Source organism: Nipponia nippon, unplaced genomic scaffold (genome assembly GCF_047370975.1).
Source record: "Nipponia nippon isolate SJK-2023a ecotype South Korea unplaced genomic scaffold, ASM4737097v1 scaffold_38, whole genome shotgun sequence".
NCBI lineage: Eukaryota > Metazoa > Chordata > Aves > Pelecaniformes > Threskiornithidae > Nipponia > Nipponia nippon.
Genome location: NW_028262356.1, coordinates 1,223,022 through 1,237,337, shown reverse-complemented (window position 1 = coordinate 1,237,337; position 14,316 = coordinate 1,223,022). Strand labels below are relative to the sequence as shown.

Genomic DNA, 14,316 nt, shown 5'->3' with positions numbered 1-14,316 from the left:
CCGCGGATCAGAACTCCGCGCTCGCTTCGTGCTTATTTGCACGTCTCATTCACACACAATCGCTCAGCACACCGTAAGGTTGTACGACACTCTCGTCTCAAGGGATCCTGTCCGTGACGCCAATTCAATGTCCCGATCCGGTAGCGGGAAGGTATCGCTACGATTCCAAGGATGAGATTAAGACGCTGAAACCGGTCAGATGTTGTACAACCTTTTACTTTTATTTGTTGGAAAGCGGAGGGAAGGCAAGGAGGGAAGGGGAGGGGGACAGGAGAGAGAGAGAGAGAAGAAGGAGTCTATCACCACCACTTTGAGTCCGGGGATCCTCTACTGGCTCTGTCCCAGGGCTTCAATCGTCACACGCTTCGTCGAGGCTGGGGTCCGGGAAGGCACGTGGCAGGGAGGAGGTAGGGGCGGAGAACAAGTCGTCTTCTTCCGTCCAGGAGCGCGTGCTCCTTATATAGGGGCTCTCGCGCATGCGCAGATCGCAAACGCGTACGTGCGGTTTGTCACGGCCGTGCTGTCCCTGCCTCCGCTCTTTTCGCGCCTTCAGTCCCTGCGCCGGCGCACGAGGTTGTTTTTCTCAAACCTGTGGAGAAGAGGGTTTTCTCGAAGCGTGACGCTGGATGGCGCCACAGCGGCAATGTCGAGACAAAACCGTATTTGGTACAGGTTCTCTACAGGGCCGCCTTTGATCTCTCCCTGCTGGCAGCGTGGCTGCATGGCGGTGATCTCCCCTTGAGCTGGGACATCTCGCAAGGCTGCTCCTCGAGGCAGAGAGACCTTTTGGAATCATAGAATCATAGAATTGTTAAGGTTGGAAAAGACCCTTAAGATCATCGAGTCCAACCATTAACCTATCACTGCCAAGTCCACCACTAAACCATGTCCTCAAGCACCACATCCACCCGTCTTTTAAATACCTCCAGGGGTGGGGACTCAACCACTTTTACCAACGACAGATCTTTGGTAAGCGACCGATATCGTGCATAACCTTGTAGTATGGTAACTTTGATTTTGTCTTGGTAACTTTAATTGCAGGCTGAATTGATGCTAATGAAACATTACATAAACTTTGCATGTACAATCCTTTAGACGTAAACTGTTGACCAAGTCTGAGACTAGGTTTGGACCCAGCTGCACCTAGTCTCCTCTCTGAGGAAGGAGTTTAGAAAGCCAGGGGGTCCACTCTGAACCTCGTGACTCTACAGGAGGGTCCTCCTTACCCTTTTGTGTCCCCGGTCTCTCTGTGAATCAGTCTCACTCGAGTGTAACTCAGTTTTCCTTTCTAGGATTCTTCCATGCAGTAATTAATAGAGTGAACCTCGCCATCGAACTTTGTCGAGTCAAAGTTTTACAACATCAGATTGTCGTGCTTTAACCCCAGCCAGCAACTAAGCACCACGCAGCCGCTCGCTCACTCCCCACCAGTGGGATGGGGGAGAGAATCAGAAGGGTAAAAGTAAGAAAACTCGTGGGTTGAGATAAGAACAGTTTAATAACTGATGTAAAATAAATTAGAACAGTTAAACAGGCAAAGCAAAAACCGTGCACGCAAACAAAGCAACACAAGGAATTCATTTCCTCCTTCCCATGGGCAGGGAGGTGTTCAGCCATCCCCAGGAAAGCAGGGCTCCATCACGCGTAACGGTTACTTGGGAAGACAAACGCCATCACGCCCAATGTCCCCCCCTTCCTTCTTCTTCCCCCAGCTTATATACTGAGCATGACGTCACATGGTATGGAATAGCCCTTGGGCCAGTCTGGGTCAGCCCCCCTGGCTGTGCCCCCTCCCAGCTTCTTGTGCACCCGGCAGAGCAGGGGAAGCTGAAAAGTCTTTGACCAGCCTGAGCGCCACTTAGCACCTATTTAGCAACAGCTTAGCACTACTTAGCAAGAACCAAAGCATCAGTGTATCATCGACATTGTTCTCATCCTAAACCCAAAACACAGCCCCATACCGGCTACCAAGACGAAAATTAACTCTATCCCTGCTGAAGACAGGACAACTGACTACTCACCCTTGGGATGCCAGCTGGGATCCAGCCCTGGATCCCTCCGAGGAGCTGGAAAAGCCCATCCTGTGGCCACGTCTGCAACCAAACACCCACGAGAAGTTACCATCACATGCTCTGATCTGTATCATCATAACTGAATAGCAGAACATACAAGGGGATCACGTAATGACACGGCACACACGCGCAGCTCTGTATTCTCACGCCTGCAGAGGCGCCTGGCTGACTTTGGACTTTGGGCTGGCAGCTCTCAAAGGCAGTAAAAAGCCACGACGCACCCACGCGACCTGCCTGCGGGTCAGCCCTGGCACCCAGCCGGGAAGCTGGATAACCACTGCCTGCAGCCACGTCTGGAAACGAGCACAGGACAGAGCAGCGCCCTTGCAATATTTCAATATACTCCTTCAGACCTGAATGACGGTGAATGCAATTCAAACACAGGGCTACTCGAGAGCAATCCTCTCTCCCTTCCACTCAGGAGCATCTTGCAAGCATTTCCCGGGTGCCTGCAGTGGCCACTAACCAGGCATGGAGCTGTCGGGAGAAAGGACTCCCTGGAGCTCACGCCAGCTCTCAACTCAACCCCAAGGTGCCTGCTGGCTTTGCAGCGGGCACTGGAACCAGTGCAGGGGCGGAGCAGCTGGCAAAGACAGCTTTGCAAGGCAGAACACCCCGGGGTACATCACTGAGCCGCACCCATTCCCTCTCTGCTCTTCTGCGTGCCCAAGCAGCAGGCAAGAAAGCAGTAAGCTAATTTTCACATGAACAGAAAATTAAAATGTAAACGCTCATTCCTTCAAGGGCCTCACCTGTGGGACAGGCTCAAGTCGGGAATTCAAGTAGCTGCTGCCTACAGGCACAGCTGTAATCAAGCTGATCATTCACACTTCTTGTAGAGAAGAGCCTGCTGGCCACTGGGAGGCTGAACTATCACAACAAGATATTAACAAATAACAAACCAACCATTAACAAACACAAAACGCCAATAACAAAGGCAGACTGAATCCTTACCTCTGGGCTTCCCCCCAGGCCCAGGAACAGGATTCCACCGAGTGTCCTGATCAACATGGACTGCAGGAACCAAAGAGGTAATCGAACACAGGTGAGGAGAGTTTCCATTGCATGTTGTGATCTACTGCTTCCTTAGTCACCTGCAGGGACTGGAAGGGGCTGAGGTAATGACACAGGACACAGACAGAGGTGTAGGTTGCCAGGGAATTACTGAACCTGCACACTACTGCATTTCCCTCTTCTACACGAGTGTGGAAGGAGCACAAGTGGAGAAGGGTGGACCCATTTTGGGAGGCAATGTGGCTTATGGGAATGCACAGGCACTCAGGCCTTGCTTCCCAGAAACCAATCAGGATCAAAAGCTCCGTACGAAGACTGCATAAAAAATCCAATTTCAAGTGCCTCGACTTGCTACTATTTTTGTCAGGCAGCATTCCAGCAAGAAACTAGCTTTTCCCACTAGTTTTGCTACAGCTTCATTACCTTTAAAGACACCACTTCTTACCTCTGCTGCTCCAATACAGCCTCATAGCCCAGCAAAATCACACTGCGGGTAGGAAACCTTCACTGCACAAAGATGGGCACGCTATGGGAATACGTTACTCTCAAAACACAGACTTTCAGCCACTCTGGCTTACCAAAGTTCAGGCAGTGTTAGAAAACAGCAACAAAAAAGCAGGGTTCTTATTCACATTTTATGGAATTATATCAGCTGTTCAACATTAAGTCCAACTCCAGTCTGAACCCCAGAATAAGAAATGCCTTCTTAAAATCTCCAGGAAAAGGAAGGGCTTGGAAGTGGCAAGATCAGAAAACATTCCTGAAAGCCCCATCAGTCAAGTACATATCCCTTATCACAGACCACCGCCCCCTTACCCAAGTAAGGGATGTTCTCAGCTACTCCGCAGCCACGGACGTCTGGAAGAGAGCACGTGGTCTCTTGGTCACTAGTGCTGAGCCCGTGGGTTGGAACTGGAGCTGGGAAGAAAACCCTGTGAAGTCAGCCTGCTCTCATCCAAGTGCATTAGGACAGGTTCAGTTCACATTTCCGAGGAACCACAGCAGGTCCCATCTGTCCCTCCAGACCCCAACACCGCTCCTGGGCAGCCTCCCGAGGAGCAATAAGCACAGAACAAGAAACCTGCCTTCAAAATGAGGCCCACAGCCTGCTCTTTCCACAAGATGCAGAGAGCAGCTGCTGAGAAGAACCCCTGCTGTAATGACACCCAGCTCTGCCGTCTCCGTAAGGAGACCAGCTCCTAAATGATCCCTAGCCCTAAACCCACCCATCTTCCCTAGGGCAATGCTAAAGGCAACAGCAGAGCACAGGGGCCCCTGGGCATTCAGTTTAAGCTGATGGGGAGAAGGAGAGAGGACTAGAACGAGACCAATCAAACAAGAGAGAAGAGAGAGGAGCCGAGAGAGAAAGAAACTCCCAGGGAAAATGCTAGGGAGGTGGAGAAATGAAGACAAATCGGGATGAGGAGCCCTGGTGAGACATGGAGGAAGAAAAAGTAGCATTGAGGAGCAGGGCAGAGGGACGGGGGAGGGAGGAGAAGAAAGAAGGGGGGGTGGAGAAAGACAGGGAGCAGGATGTAGAGATGGAGAGAGAAGGAGGAGGACAGGGAACAGAAGAAAGAGACTGAGAAATAAAGAGAGGGTAAGATCTGGATGAAGAGACCGAGAACGGGAAAAAACCCAGCAATGAGCTAGAAGAAAAGAGAGCTGAGGAGCAGGAAAGAGGAAGAGAGGACAAATGAAAGGGAGAGCCAGCTGGACAGGGGTGGCTAGCAAGAAACAGTGGGACAAGCAGCAGGACAGAGAACTAAAGAGAGAAAAAATGGGGATAGGAGGCAGGACAGAGGGACAGCGAGAGGAAAAAAGGGGCAGGGAGCGTGACAGAAGTGGAGAAAGAAGCAGCAGGAACAAAGGGATAGAGAGAACAGAAAGATGGGAAGAAGGACATGGGACAGAGAGGGAAAGACAAGGAAAGGGAGCAGGACACGGATTGTCAGAGAAACACAAGGCCAGGGAGAAGGACAGGGCGATACAGAGAGAGAAAAAAGGGTGAGGGAGGCAGGAGAAAGGGAAAGACAGGCAAAAATAAGACACAGAGAGCAGGGCACAGATGGAGGTAAAAAAGCCTGGGTTGGGCAGCAGGCCAGCGAGATGAAGACCAAAAAACCAGCATTGGACTGCAGGAGAAAGATGAGTGAGAAATCACAGCGACAGGGAGCAGGACAGAGTGACAGAGCGGAGAAAGTGAAGAGGGAGCAGGAAAGCAAAAGAGGGTGGGGGAGAGACAGGGAGAAGGGCAGAGAAACAGAGAGGGAATGAGAGGGGCAGGGAGCAGGACAGAGAGAGGGAGCGAGGAGGGAAAAGAGATGGGCAGCAGAACAAAGGGAAGGAGAGACAAGGATGGGGGCAGGGATGAGGACAAAGGGATGGAAGAAGAACAAAATAGTGACGGGCTGCAGGACTGAGAAGAATTGAAAAGAAGACACGGGGCAGGAGAGAGTGACGGAGAAAGAGAAAAGGAAGAGGGGGCAGGGCAGCATTGGAGGCAAAAACCAGCTGTGATGGGCAGCAGGACAGAGAGATGGAGAGAGAAAAAACAGAGGGCGAGAGAGAGGAGAGAAGGGGCAGCCAGCTGGACCAGGGGATACAGTGAGAAAGGATGGGACAGGGAACGGGACAGAGAGAGAAAGGCAGCAAGAGGAAAAGGACAGGAGGAGAGCAAGGGGGAAAAAGGGACAGGGATCTGGACAGAGATGGAGAAAGAAGCAGCAGGGAGAGAGGAAGGGAGGCAGAAAGAGGGAGAGGGAGCAGGAGAGAGAAAGAAAAAGAAGGGCTGGGGGCAGGAGAGAGATTGCAAAAAAAGCCTAGGGTGGGCAGCAAGACGGAGAGGAAGTAGAAAAGAACAGGGGCAGGGATAGGGGCAGGGAGCAGGCCAGAGGGATGTAGTGAGAAATGACGGGACAGGGAGCAGGACACGGCGACAGACAAGAATAACGACAAAGAGAAAGAGAAAGCCAGGGCTGGTGAGCAGCACAGAGGGATGGAGAAAGAGAGAGAGGTATCAGGAGCCCTGCAGAGAGGTGGGGGTGGTGGTGGGAGATGGCCAGGGAGCAGCAGAGAGGGACAGAGAGAGGAGATGAACAGGGAGGCGGCCAGGGACAGTGGGATCCAGACTGCAAAACCACAGTGACGGTGAACAGGAGAGAGCAAGAGAGAGAGAGAAGGAAAGAGAAGCAGAAGGAAGGAGGGACAGGGGAAGACAAGGACAGGGAGCAGAAGCTACAGGCAGAAAGAGACGAAAGACAGGGAAGAGGCCAGAGAGATGATGGGGCAGAAGAGAGGGATGCAGATCAAGACAAAGAGCTGGAGAAGGGAAAAACCGCGATGGCCTGCAGGACAGAGAGAGACAGAAACAAAGAGGCTCGGGGAGAAGGAAAGAGGGGCGACAAGGAAAGTAAAGGGAGGAGGAGGATGGCAGGGAAAGGCTCTCGACTTGAAGAGACGGGGGGACAGGGAGCAGAGCACAATACTAGAGATGAAGGGAGGCAGAGGGAAGCGGAAAAAATGACACCGAGGGCAAGGGGAGGGGGCAGGGAGGGACTGGGACGCAGAAGAGGGGTGACATGACCCCAGGGGCCCAGGACTGCCTGCAGTTCCTGCTCTCTGCACTGCCGGGCAAATTTGAGAGTTCAGGCACTTCTCTCTCCGTCTGTCTGTCCTTGCCTCCCTTCCTCTTCTCCAGCTCCAGGTACCTGACTGTCCTCCCGGGAAGAGAACACCTGGGTGTCTTACAGCTCTTACAACGTCAGGCTTCCCAGATACACAGCCATGCACACGCAGACGCAGACGCAGACGCACACACTGCATGGCCATGCTGCAATTTTCCTTACTTCCAGAGGCCCTGCGGTGCCCGTGGGCAATCTGGTCTGCTGAGGCCTGCTCAGAGGGGTCCCTCCTCAGGCGGAGAGGCTGGCTGTCTCTTGGCTGCAGCTGGAGGCAGCAGCTGGCTGCATCCCCTTCCTTTCCTCCTCCAGCTGCTTCCCCTTCTTCTGGTCTCTTCAGCTTCAGCTGCACCGGCTCCTCTCCCAGGCCAGTGAGCGTCCACCTGCCCCTTTTCGCCCACGTCGCCAGGAGAGCAAGGCCAGAGAGCCAGAGGCAGAGCCAGTGCGAGAGGGCCCGGCCCTCACCTCAGCTGGGCCGCAGCCGGAGCAGAGTCGGCGCCTCGCAAGACCGACATGGCCGCGGTGCAGCCCCGTGCCCAGGACTACAGCTCCCGGCATGCCCCGGGAACCAACATGGCCGCGGTGCAGCCCCGTGCCCAGCACTCCAGCTCCCGGCATGCCGCGGGGCGCCCCCTCCTGCTGCCTGACCCTGCGCGGCCACCGTCCCCCGCCCCGGCTGGGCCTCATCCCCCCGCAGCCCCATGGCCGCCTCCCCGGGGCTGCGCTGGCCCAGGCCCAGGCCCCGGAGCCCCGGTGGAGGAGGGAGGAGGAGGAGGAGAGAGGGACAGAGCGGGAGAGAGCGGTGGGACAGGGCGGTGGGGCGGCAGGAGAGGGGCGGGGGACGGAGAGAGGGACGGGGGACGGAGAGAGGGACGAGAACGGGGGTGGGGAGCTGGTCAGGGAGTGGAGGAAGGAAGAATCGTGGTGAGGAGCTGGCGCAGGGCTGGAGCGGGAAAGAGGTGGAGGGGAAGGGGAGAGTGGGGTGCAGGAAGAAAAGTGGCGCTAAGCAGCAGGAGAGCGGGCCAGAGAGAGAAGAAGAAGGTCAGGGAGGAGGAGAGAGGGCCAGAGAGGCAGAGGCAGGGTGAGGGAGGGGGAGAGGGGGGCAGAGAGACAGGAAAGGCATCAGGAGAGCGGAGTGAGAGAGAAATGGGAGAGGGAGCGGGGGAGAGGGAGAGAGGGGAAAGGGGGAGAGGGGAAAGGAAGGGGAGGGAGAAAGGGAGAGGCAGGGAGGGAGAGCGGGACAGAGAGCGAGGGAAGGGCGGGAAAGAATCCAGCGGGACGAGAGACAGAGGGAGGCGGATGGGGAGAAGGAGGCGGAGGAGGAGAGAACAGCGATGGCCTCCAGGGTGGAGAGGGAGGAAGAGCAGAAGGGGATGGGGAGCGGGACGGAGGCCAGAGAGAAGCAGAGGCAGCGGAGCAGGGGATGGAGGCAGGAAAGAGGGCAGAGGCTGCAGGACAGGGAGGAAGAATAAGGGGAGGAAGCAGGACCCGGTGAGAGAAAAGAGAGAGGGAGAGGGAGTGGGGGAGAGAGCTGTAGAGAAAGGACAAAATAGCAGCAGGCTGTAGGAGAGAGAGGGGGGAATTAGACAACAGAGACAGGGAGTCCGAGAAAGGAGAAAATGGTGATGGGCTAAAGACAGAGAGGGAGGAATTAAAAAAGGGGGCGAGGGAGGCAGAGAGAGAGCCATGGGGAGAGAGCAAAAATAGCAGTGATGGGCAGCTGCCCCATTTCTTGCGCACTCCCCAGGACCTGCGTTCCCGGGAGCCTCAAGACACGTGCTGCCTGCAAGAGCCCGGACCTGGGCCCAATCCTGCGCCCTAATATTGGTGACGCTCATCACCTTGCAGAGTGTCCAGGGCTGGGGGCAAAAGGCCAGCTGGAAGGAAAAATGTCGCCCAGCTGTTTGTTTGTTTGTTTGCTTGTTGATTTTGCTTTGAAAAAACTCCTGTTGAAGCTCTAAATTCAACCTGCAAGAAAAAATGAGCCCGCTGTCCCAGGCTGGACACATTTAAAGCCTGAACTCATTCAGCAGCCGCACAAACCATGGCTCGCTCCCGCTGCGCACACTCCGCTGCCTGCCTGCAGGTAGAGGGAGCCGCCCTGTTTCTTGAGCGCTCCCCAGGAACAGCACCACCAGGCAGCTCCAAAAACCATACTGCCTGCAAAACCTTGAGAGCAGCGTAATTCTGAGCATTTTTTCCTCTTTTTAGGCCTGCTGGTTAAAGACTCATCCATCGAGAGATGGCTCAGGACCACAGCGGGGCCAGCAGCGCTGCTTTCTGGATCCCATGGTGGCGATGGGCAAAGGGAGAGGTTGCCAGATGCCAGGGCCGGGTCCACGTGTGGGCGTCAGGGTCACCCCTACCTGTTTTTTCCCAGCGAAGCCCCAGCTGGTGCTGGCCCCCGTGCTGCAGCCGCGGGGCCGAGGCTGAGGGAGCCGGGCATTTCTGTGGGTGCTGTACCCTGCTGGGCCCCACCACCAGCTGCCCTGGGCTTCCTGCCGTTGGCTCCAGCTCTGCTTTCTGGCAGCGCCGGGGGCTCCGCAGAATGTCTTGCCTGCTCCCCACCGCCTCCCTGACCCACGTCTGCAGCTCGGATGTGGTGTCCACGTCACGCAGGTGATTTGGAGCTGGCAGGTCTCTCTTGTGGCACCCTGGGAATGGGGACAAAGCAAACCCCATCCCTCCCTTCCCATCTTTGTCCACAGGGTGACCAAGCAGAGACGTACCGTGCACTGGAGAGCGTCCTCCTGCAGGGAGGTGACAGCCGATTGCAGAGCAACGCTGAGACCCGCCTGACAGCAAAGGCGCCCCGTGGCCGCAGAGCAGCCCAGGTGAGCTGGTTCTCTTGCAGGCCACCAGAGCAGCCTTCCTCCGCCCCTGGTTTTGGTGAAATATGGAGCAGCGCAGAGATGTTTCTCAGGCATCCAGGCCTGAGAAGGGCTTCCCAGTGCCCCCGTGAGAGATCCTGCTCCCAGGAAGCGCCTCCCCGTAGAGCAAAGGCCGTCTCCAGCCACCCAGCTCTGGGTAGGGCTGCCCCGAGGGGCCTCGCAGGGAGGACGGGGTCATCTGCCTGGTGGCTCTGACACAGAAATGGTGAGCTGAAGCCCTGTGGTCATGGCTGGCCGGTTACCAGGCTCCGAGTGCCTCAGCCTTTCTCCCCGGGAGCGTTCGACCCAGGTGCTCTTTCAGGGTGTGAGGGATGATGTGAAGATGGCTGCTGGTGACGTCCCAGTGGCTCTGTCCCACTCCCACGTCAGAGTTGTGCTGTCTGAAACCCGGGGCCACCTGAAGGCCCTGGCAGAGATTTCCAGGGAGTTTGTGTTCAATGTTTTTGATATCCTAGGGCTACAATGCGCTGGGGCTATGGGATGCTAGGGTCACAGTTTGCTAGGGTTATGGGGTGGCAGGGTTATGGTATGCCGGAGTTTAAGTGAGTTCGGATAAAAGCGTGTTATTGTTATGGACAGAATGTGGGATTGTTGGCCCTGGGTTCCTGGGTTTAGGTTATTTTTCCCTTATCTTGTGTTGTGCGTGGTCTTTTTTTGCAGAGGGTCCTTTTACAGCTTGTTTACCTTTTTAGGGTTTTGATAGGGGCCTTTGGTGTGCGTACGATGTTTCTTCTGGTTGATTTTTTGCTGTTCTGGTTGATTGTGTAGTGGCTTTAGATTTGAAACCATCATTTCCGGTCTAATATGTCTACAGCAGGTCGGGCAGTGTCGCTTCTGGTGCGGTACGACTCATTTCTGGTGAGTGGGTAGGTAGGTGGGTATGGAGGACTTGCGGTTCGTGCAGAATGACTGCCAGAGAACTAACGGGCACTTGTGTGGAGGGGTGAGAGGCCTTCTGGCGCAGAGGTAATGATTGCCAGAGGACTGAGTGTACTTCTGCATTTCTGTAGACTTCCAACTTCATGGTCATTTCTCCTGCCTTGAGGGAGAGCCATGGGGAGACACCAGCCACAGGGAAGGAGAAGGGTTTCCCCGAGGGTATGTGGCTTTTTGGTTTTTGCTTTTGAGTAAGAAACCTGCAGAGAGGCTGCTGTCGTTAAGTTTAGTGACATTTCGTAAAGTCGTGGGTTGAGTATCGCGTGACTTGAACCATGGCTGAAAAAATGGTGGGTGTTTGCCTGCGTGTTCTGGAGGCATCGGGTTTGAACACCTGCTCGTGGCGGTGACTTCATGCAGTCCTTAGCTCCTGTCTGAAGGCACAACGTGTGCTTAGGACGGGGTTCATCATCCATGATGGTGGATGTGAATCTGTATTTCAGATAGATTTCTTGATCATTTTGGATTTGGGGGGGCGGCAATTTCTTGTCAGACCTGGGTCGATCATCCTTGCTTTTGCCTCTTCACGTGGCTGGTGAAGAGCTCGTAGGAGGAGCAGAAGGGTCAGCACTCCTGTTTCAGCGTTGGTGGCTTGCGCTGGAGTTCTCAGGGTTATCTTCCATCCGCGGTTTCTTTGCGGGCACCTCTTTAAGCCACTTGTCTGTTCTGTGAGGGGCAGCGGGCTTAACGGGAGACCTTTTGTTCCTCTTTAGTGCCTCAGAGGTTTACCTGTCCTTGCTTGCTTGTTTGTTTGCTTTTTATTTGCCGTGCTTGATTTAAAAAGCTGCTTGTAGCTCTTTGGATTTCTGTCCTTAAAGGAAGTCTCTCGTATTTCTACGCTGGAGTGAGGTGACCACAAAGGACTGTCCTTGTACACTGCTGCCAGCCTTCAGTGCAGAGAAATGTCTGGTAGCGGTGTATGCTCAATGGCAATGTCACTCAAATGCATCTGAAGTGGGGACCCTTTAGAGAAGAGAACGTGAGCAACACTTCAGTGCTGTGCATCTAGTGAGGATGAAAGTACCTGCTTTAACTTTTTGTGGTTGTTTTTGCATTCTTTGGCACTCTCTACTTAAAAGTCCGCTTCAGCAGCAGCAGCAGCAGCAGTCACTTCTGGTTTCTGTGTCTGACTAAAAGAACCTGCTCATACAGAGAACTGATGTGAGGAGCGGGATCGGGTACCACCTCTGCCTGGTTGTGCTTTCCCTGGGCGTGGGGTGGTGGTTTGTGCATGGTAGTGGTCTGTGCTGCTGGGTCCACATCCGCGTTGGTTGCCAGATGCAAGGCAAAGGGCTTATCCTCGTTAACAGTGACTTGTCCAATTTCAGAAATTGTCTACAGAGACTTAAAAGTGAAAATCTTCCTAATCGCTGTGCACTAGCAGAGAAGCAGCGAGGGGGTTTCAGGGCAGTGCCTGCGAAAGAGCCTTTAGGAGATCCTGTCCCTTGACTCTCAGGTGGGGCAGTGAAGAGTTTGAGCAAGTCATGGGTGTTTTGGTGTTCACCAAAGGAGTTTTTTTGTCTTTTGTAGCTTCTGTAGCTTACGTTTCTTCTGTAGGAGAGCTGTGAGGCTGGGAGGGAAGCCTGTGGGTAGGAGGGAATGTGCTTAGTTACATATCAAAGGAAGATAAAACAAATCTCTAAGTAAGGGTGAGTGTAAGTATTGAGAGTTTTGGCTGTTTCAACGTTGGCCTGACCTTTTACTGAACTGGATTTGCTTGCACTTCTCTTCTAGTTCTTGCGTGGGTACAGGAAAGAAGGCAGCAGAGGTGCACTCTAGCTAAAACCCCTTTTTATTGCTGGCCATAAAGGTGCCTCTTGGCTGGGAGCCTGAGAAGGACCCCGTGTTACAATTCTTGATTCCTTATACGCAATCTTAAGGCTACTCACATGTGCTTTTTTACGGTCTCAAAAACCTGTTGGCTTTGGCCGTGAGATCGCCTGTTCCCATTCACTTTTGAGGATTTGTACACACAGCCCCCCCGTGCAAGCTCGCTGAATGCCTATTTATTAGCTGAGTTTGCACTGTTTTGTTGCAACTTTGCTGCCTTCAGCTGGTTTCCGTCTGGTTTCTTCTACCAGTAGACCCACTTGTATAGGCGAGGTCAGTGCTGGTCAAGCTCTCTTGCGCATGTCTTCGAAGCCATCTTGACATAGGAGGTTTTTCTTATGCACCCCAATCTGCTGGTCAGCTTTTTCGCCAGGGCTAGTTCAAAGCCTGCGCAAGAGGATGCAGCTGCTGCCTGACAAGTGTTCTTGATATCCCCCAGGAGCTCGATGGTGATAAGGCCATTTCTAGCTTTCCGTGGGAGACAGGGAGGCCCAAAGCTCCTGTGTCACAGTGTGGCTTGGTCTGGGAAGGCAAACTGAAAAGCACGCGGTGGTCACAGGCACTTCTGTTCTGATCATGGGAGGGATTGGCGGAGGTGTCGGAGGGGCTGGGATGCTGGCGTGATCTGGGTAGTGCAGGGGCGTCCTTTCTGTCGCACCATGACTGTGCAGTATCCAATGTCAACTATGTATATCTTAAGAAAGTTCATACAATTTCATACTCTAAAGACTACTTGGTGCAATAGTTAGGGAATGAGATTTTCCTAACAGTCCCTCCTTTTCTTTTGACCGTCAGGGTCACACTCTACTCTTCATTGTTTTAGTCGTAAGTCGAGCGCATGAGGTAATGCAACACTGTAAACACACATATAAATTACAAAGCAATACAAGATAGTGAATACAACCACCTAAATCCTTTTAGTTCAGAGTCTTCTACCTAAGTCTGAGAGACAAGAGGTTAACCACGGGCTTCATGGGCTTCTTTGACTGAACTTCCCAGAAATGCACCCAAATACACTCAGACACCCTGAGATGTCCCCTCCCTTCGGTGGCCCTGCGGCGCGGGCAGCCGAGCGCCACCCGTCAAAGGCCGCTGCATCTCCCCCAGGCTGTCTTGCCCTGGCTGGCTGCTGAGAGGAGGGGACAGCGGGTGGTGGCAGGCTGGGGGTGACAGGAGGGACACCGCAGGCCCAGGGGGTGACAGGACAGCGGGCGGTGGTGGGTCCAGGGCTGCTGGGAGAGGCACCACAGGCCAGGGGCTGTCGGGAGGTGACGCTGGGTGGTGAAGGCCCGGGAGGTGACAGGGGGACACCGCAGGCCCAAAGGGGGGCAGGACAGCGGGCGGTGACAGGCCGGGGGGACAGCAGGGACACCAGCGGCCACGTGAGGCACGGGGCGGTGGGTGCTGTGTGCCATTGTGCGTTCGCAGTGATGCGCTGACCGCGGCCCCTGCGGTTGTTGGCCGGGAAACGGCGGAATGTTTGGCTAGGGGCGCCCGAGTCGCCATAGTGAGCGGTTGGGCCGAGGTGCGCTGCGTGCGGAGAGGGAGCGGAGGCTGAGTCGGGGCCGTGGGGGCCTCTCCCCGTCGTCCACTCGCCCGCTTGGACTGTGAGGAGGAGCGGGAGGGAGCCGCCACCGCCTTGGCCCATCTCGATCGCTGAGGGCTGTGGGCAGGGGCGTTGCAGGGGCGAGGGCCGGGGCCTTGCAGCACCACTCGGCCTCCACCAGCCGAGTCTGCCTGAGGCCGGGGGGCCTGGCCGTGGTGGAGCGCTGTGGCCTCTGAGCGGCCTTGAGCTCAGCCCGTGCTGCTTGCCCCGGCCCCCTCGGGGGGCCCTTCCCCGCGCTGCCGCAGGCCCTCTCCTGGCGCGGAGGCTGCGACGCCGTCTGCTGCGGC

General features: G+C 55.0%; 1 long non-coding RNA gene across 1 annotated transcript; it reads right to left on the bottom strand.

The window, feature by feature from the left end:
- Nucleotides 1-582: 582 nt before the first annotated feature.
- Nucleotides 583-2,703, bottom strand: LOC148053670 (uncharacterized). The gene is made up of 3 exons (XR_015707932.1): nt 2,426-2,703; nt 2,022-2,093; nt 583-783 (listed from the first exon to the last, which is right to left on the bottom strand). It is a non-coding gene; the product is annotated as an uncharacterized LOC148053670 (long non-coding RNA).
- Between the last annotated feature and the right edge of the window lie 11,613 nt (nt 2,704-14,316).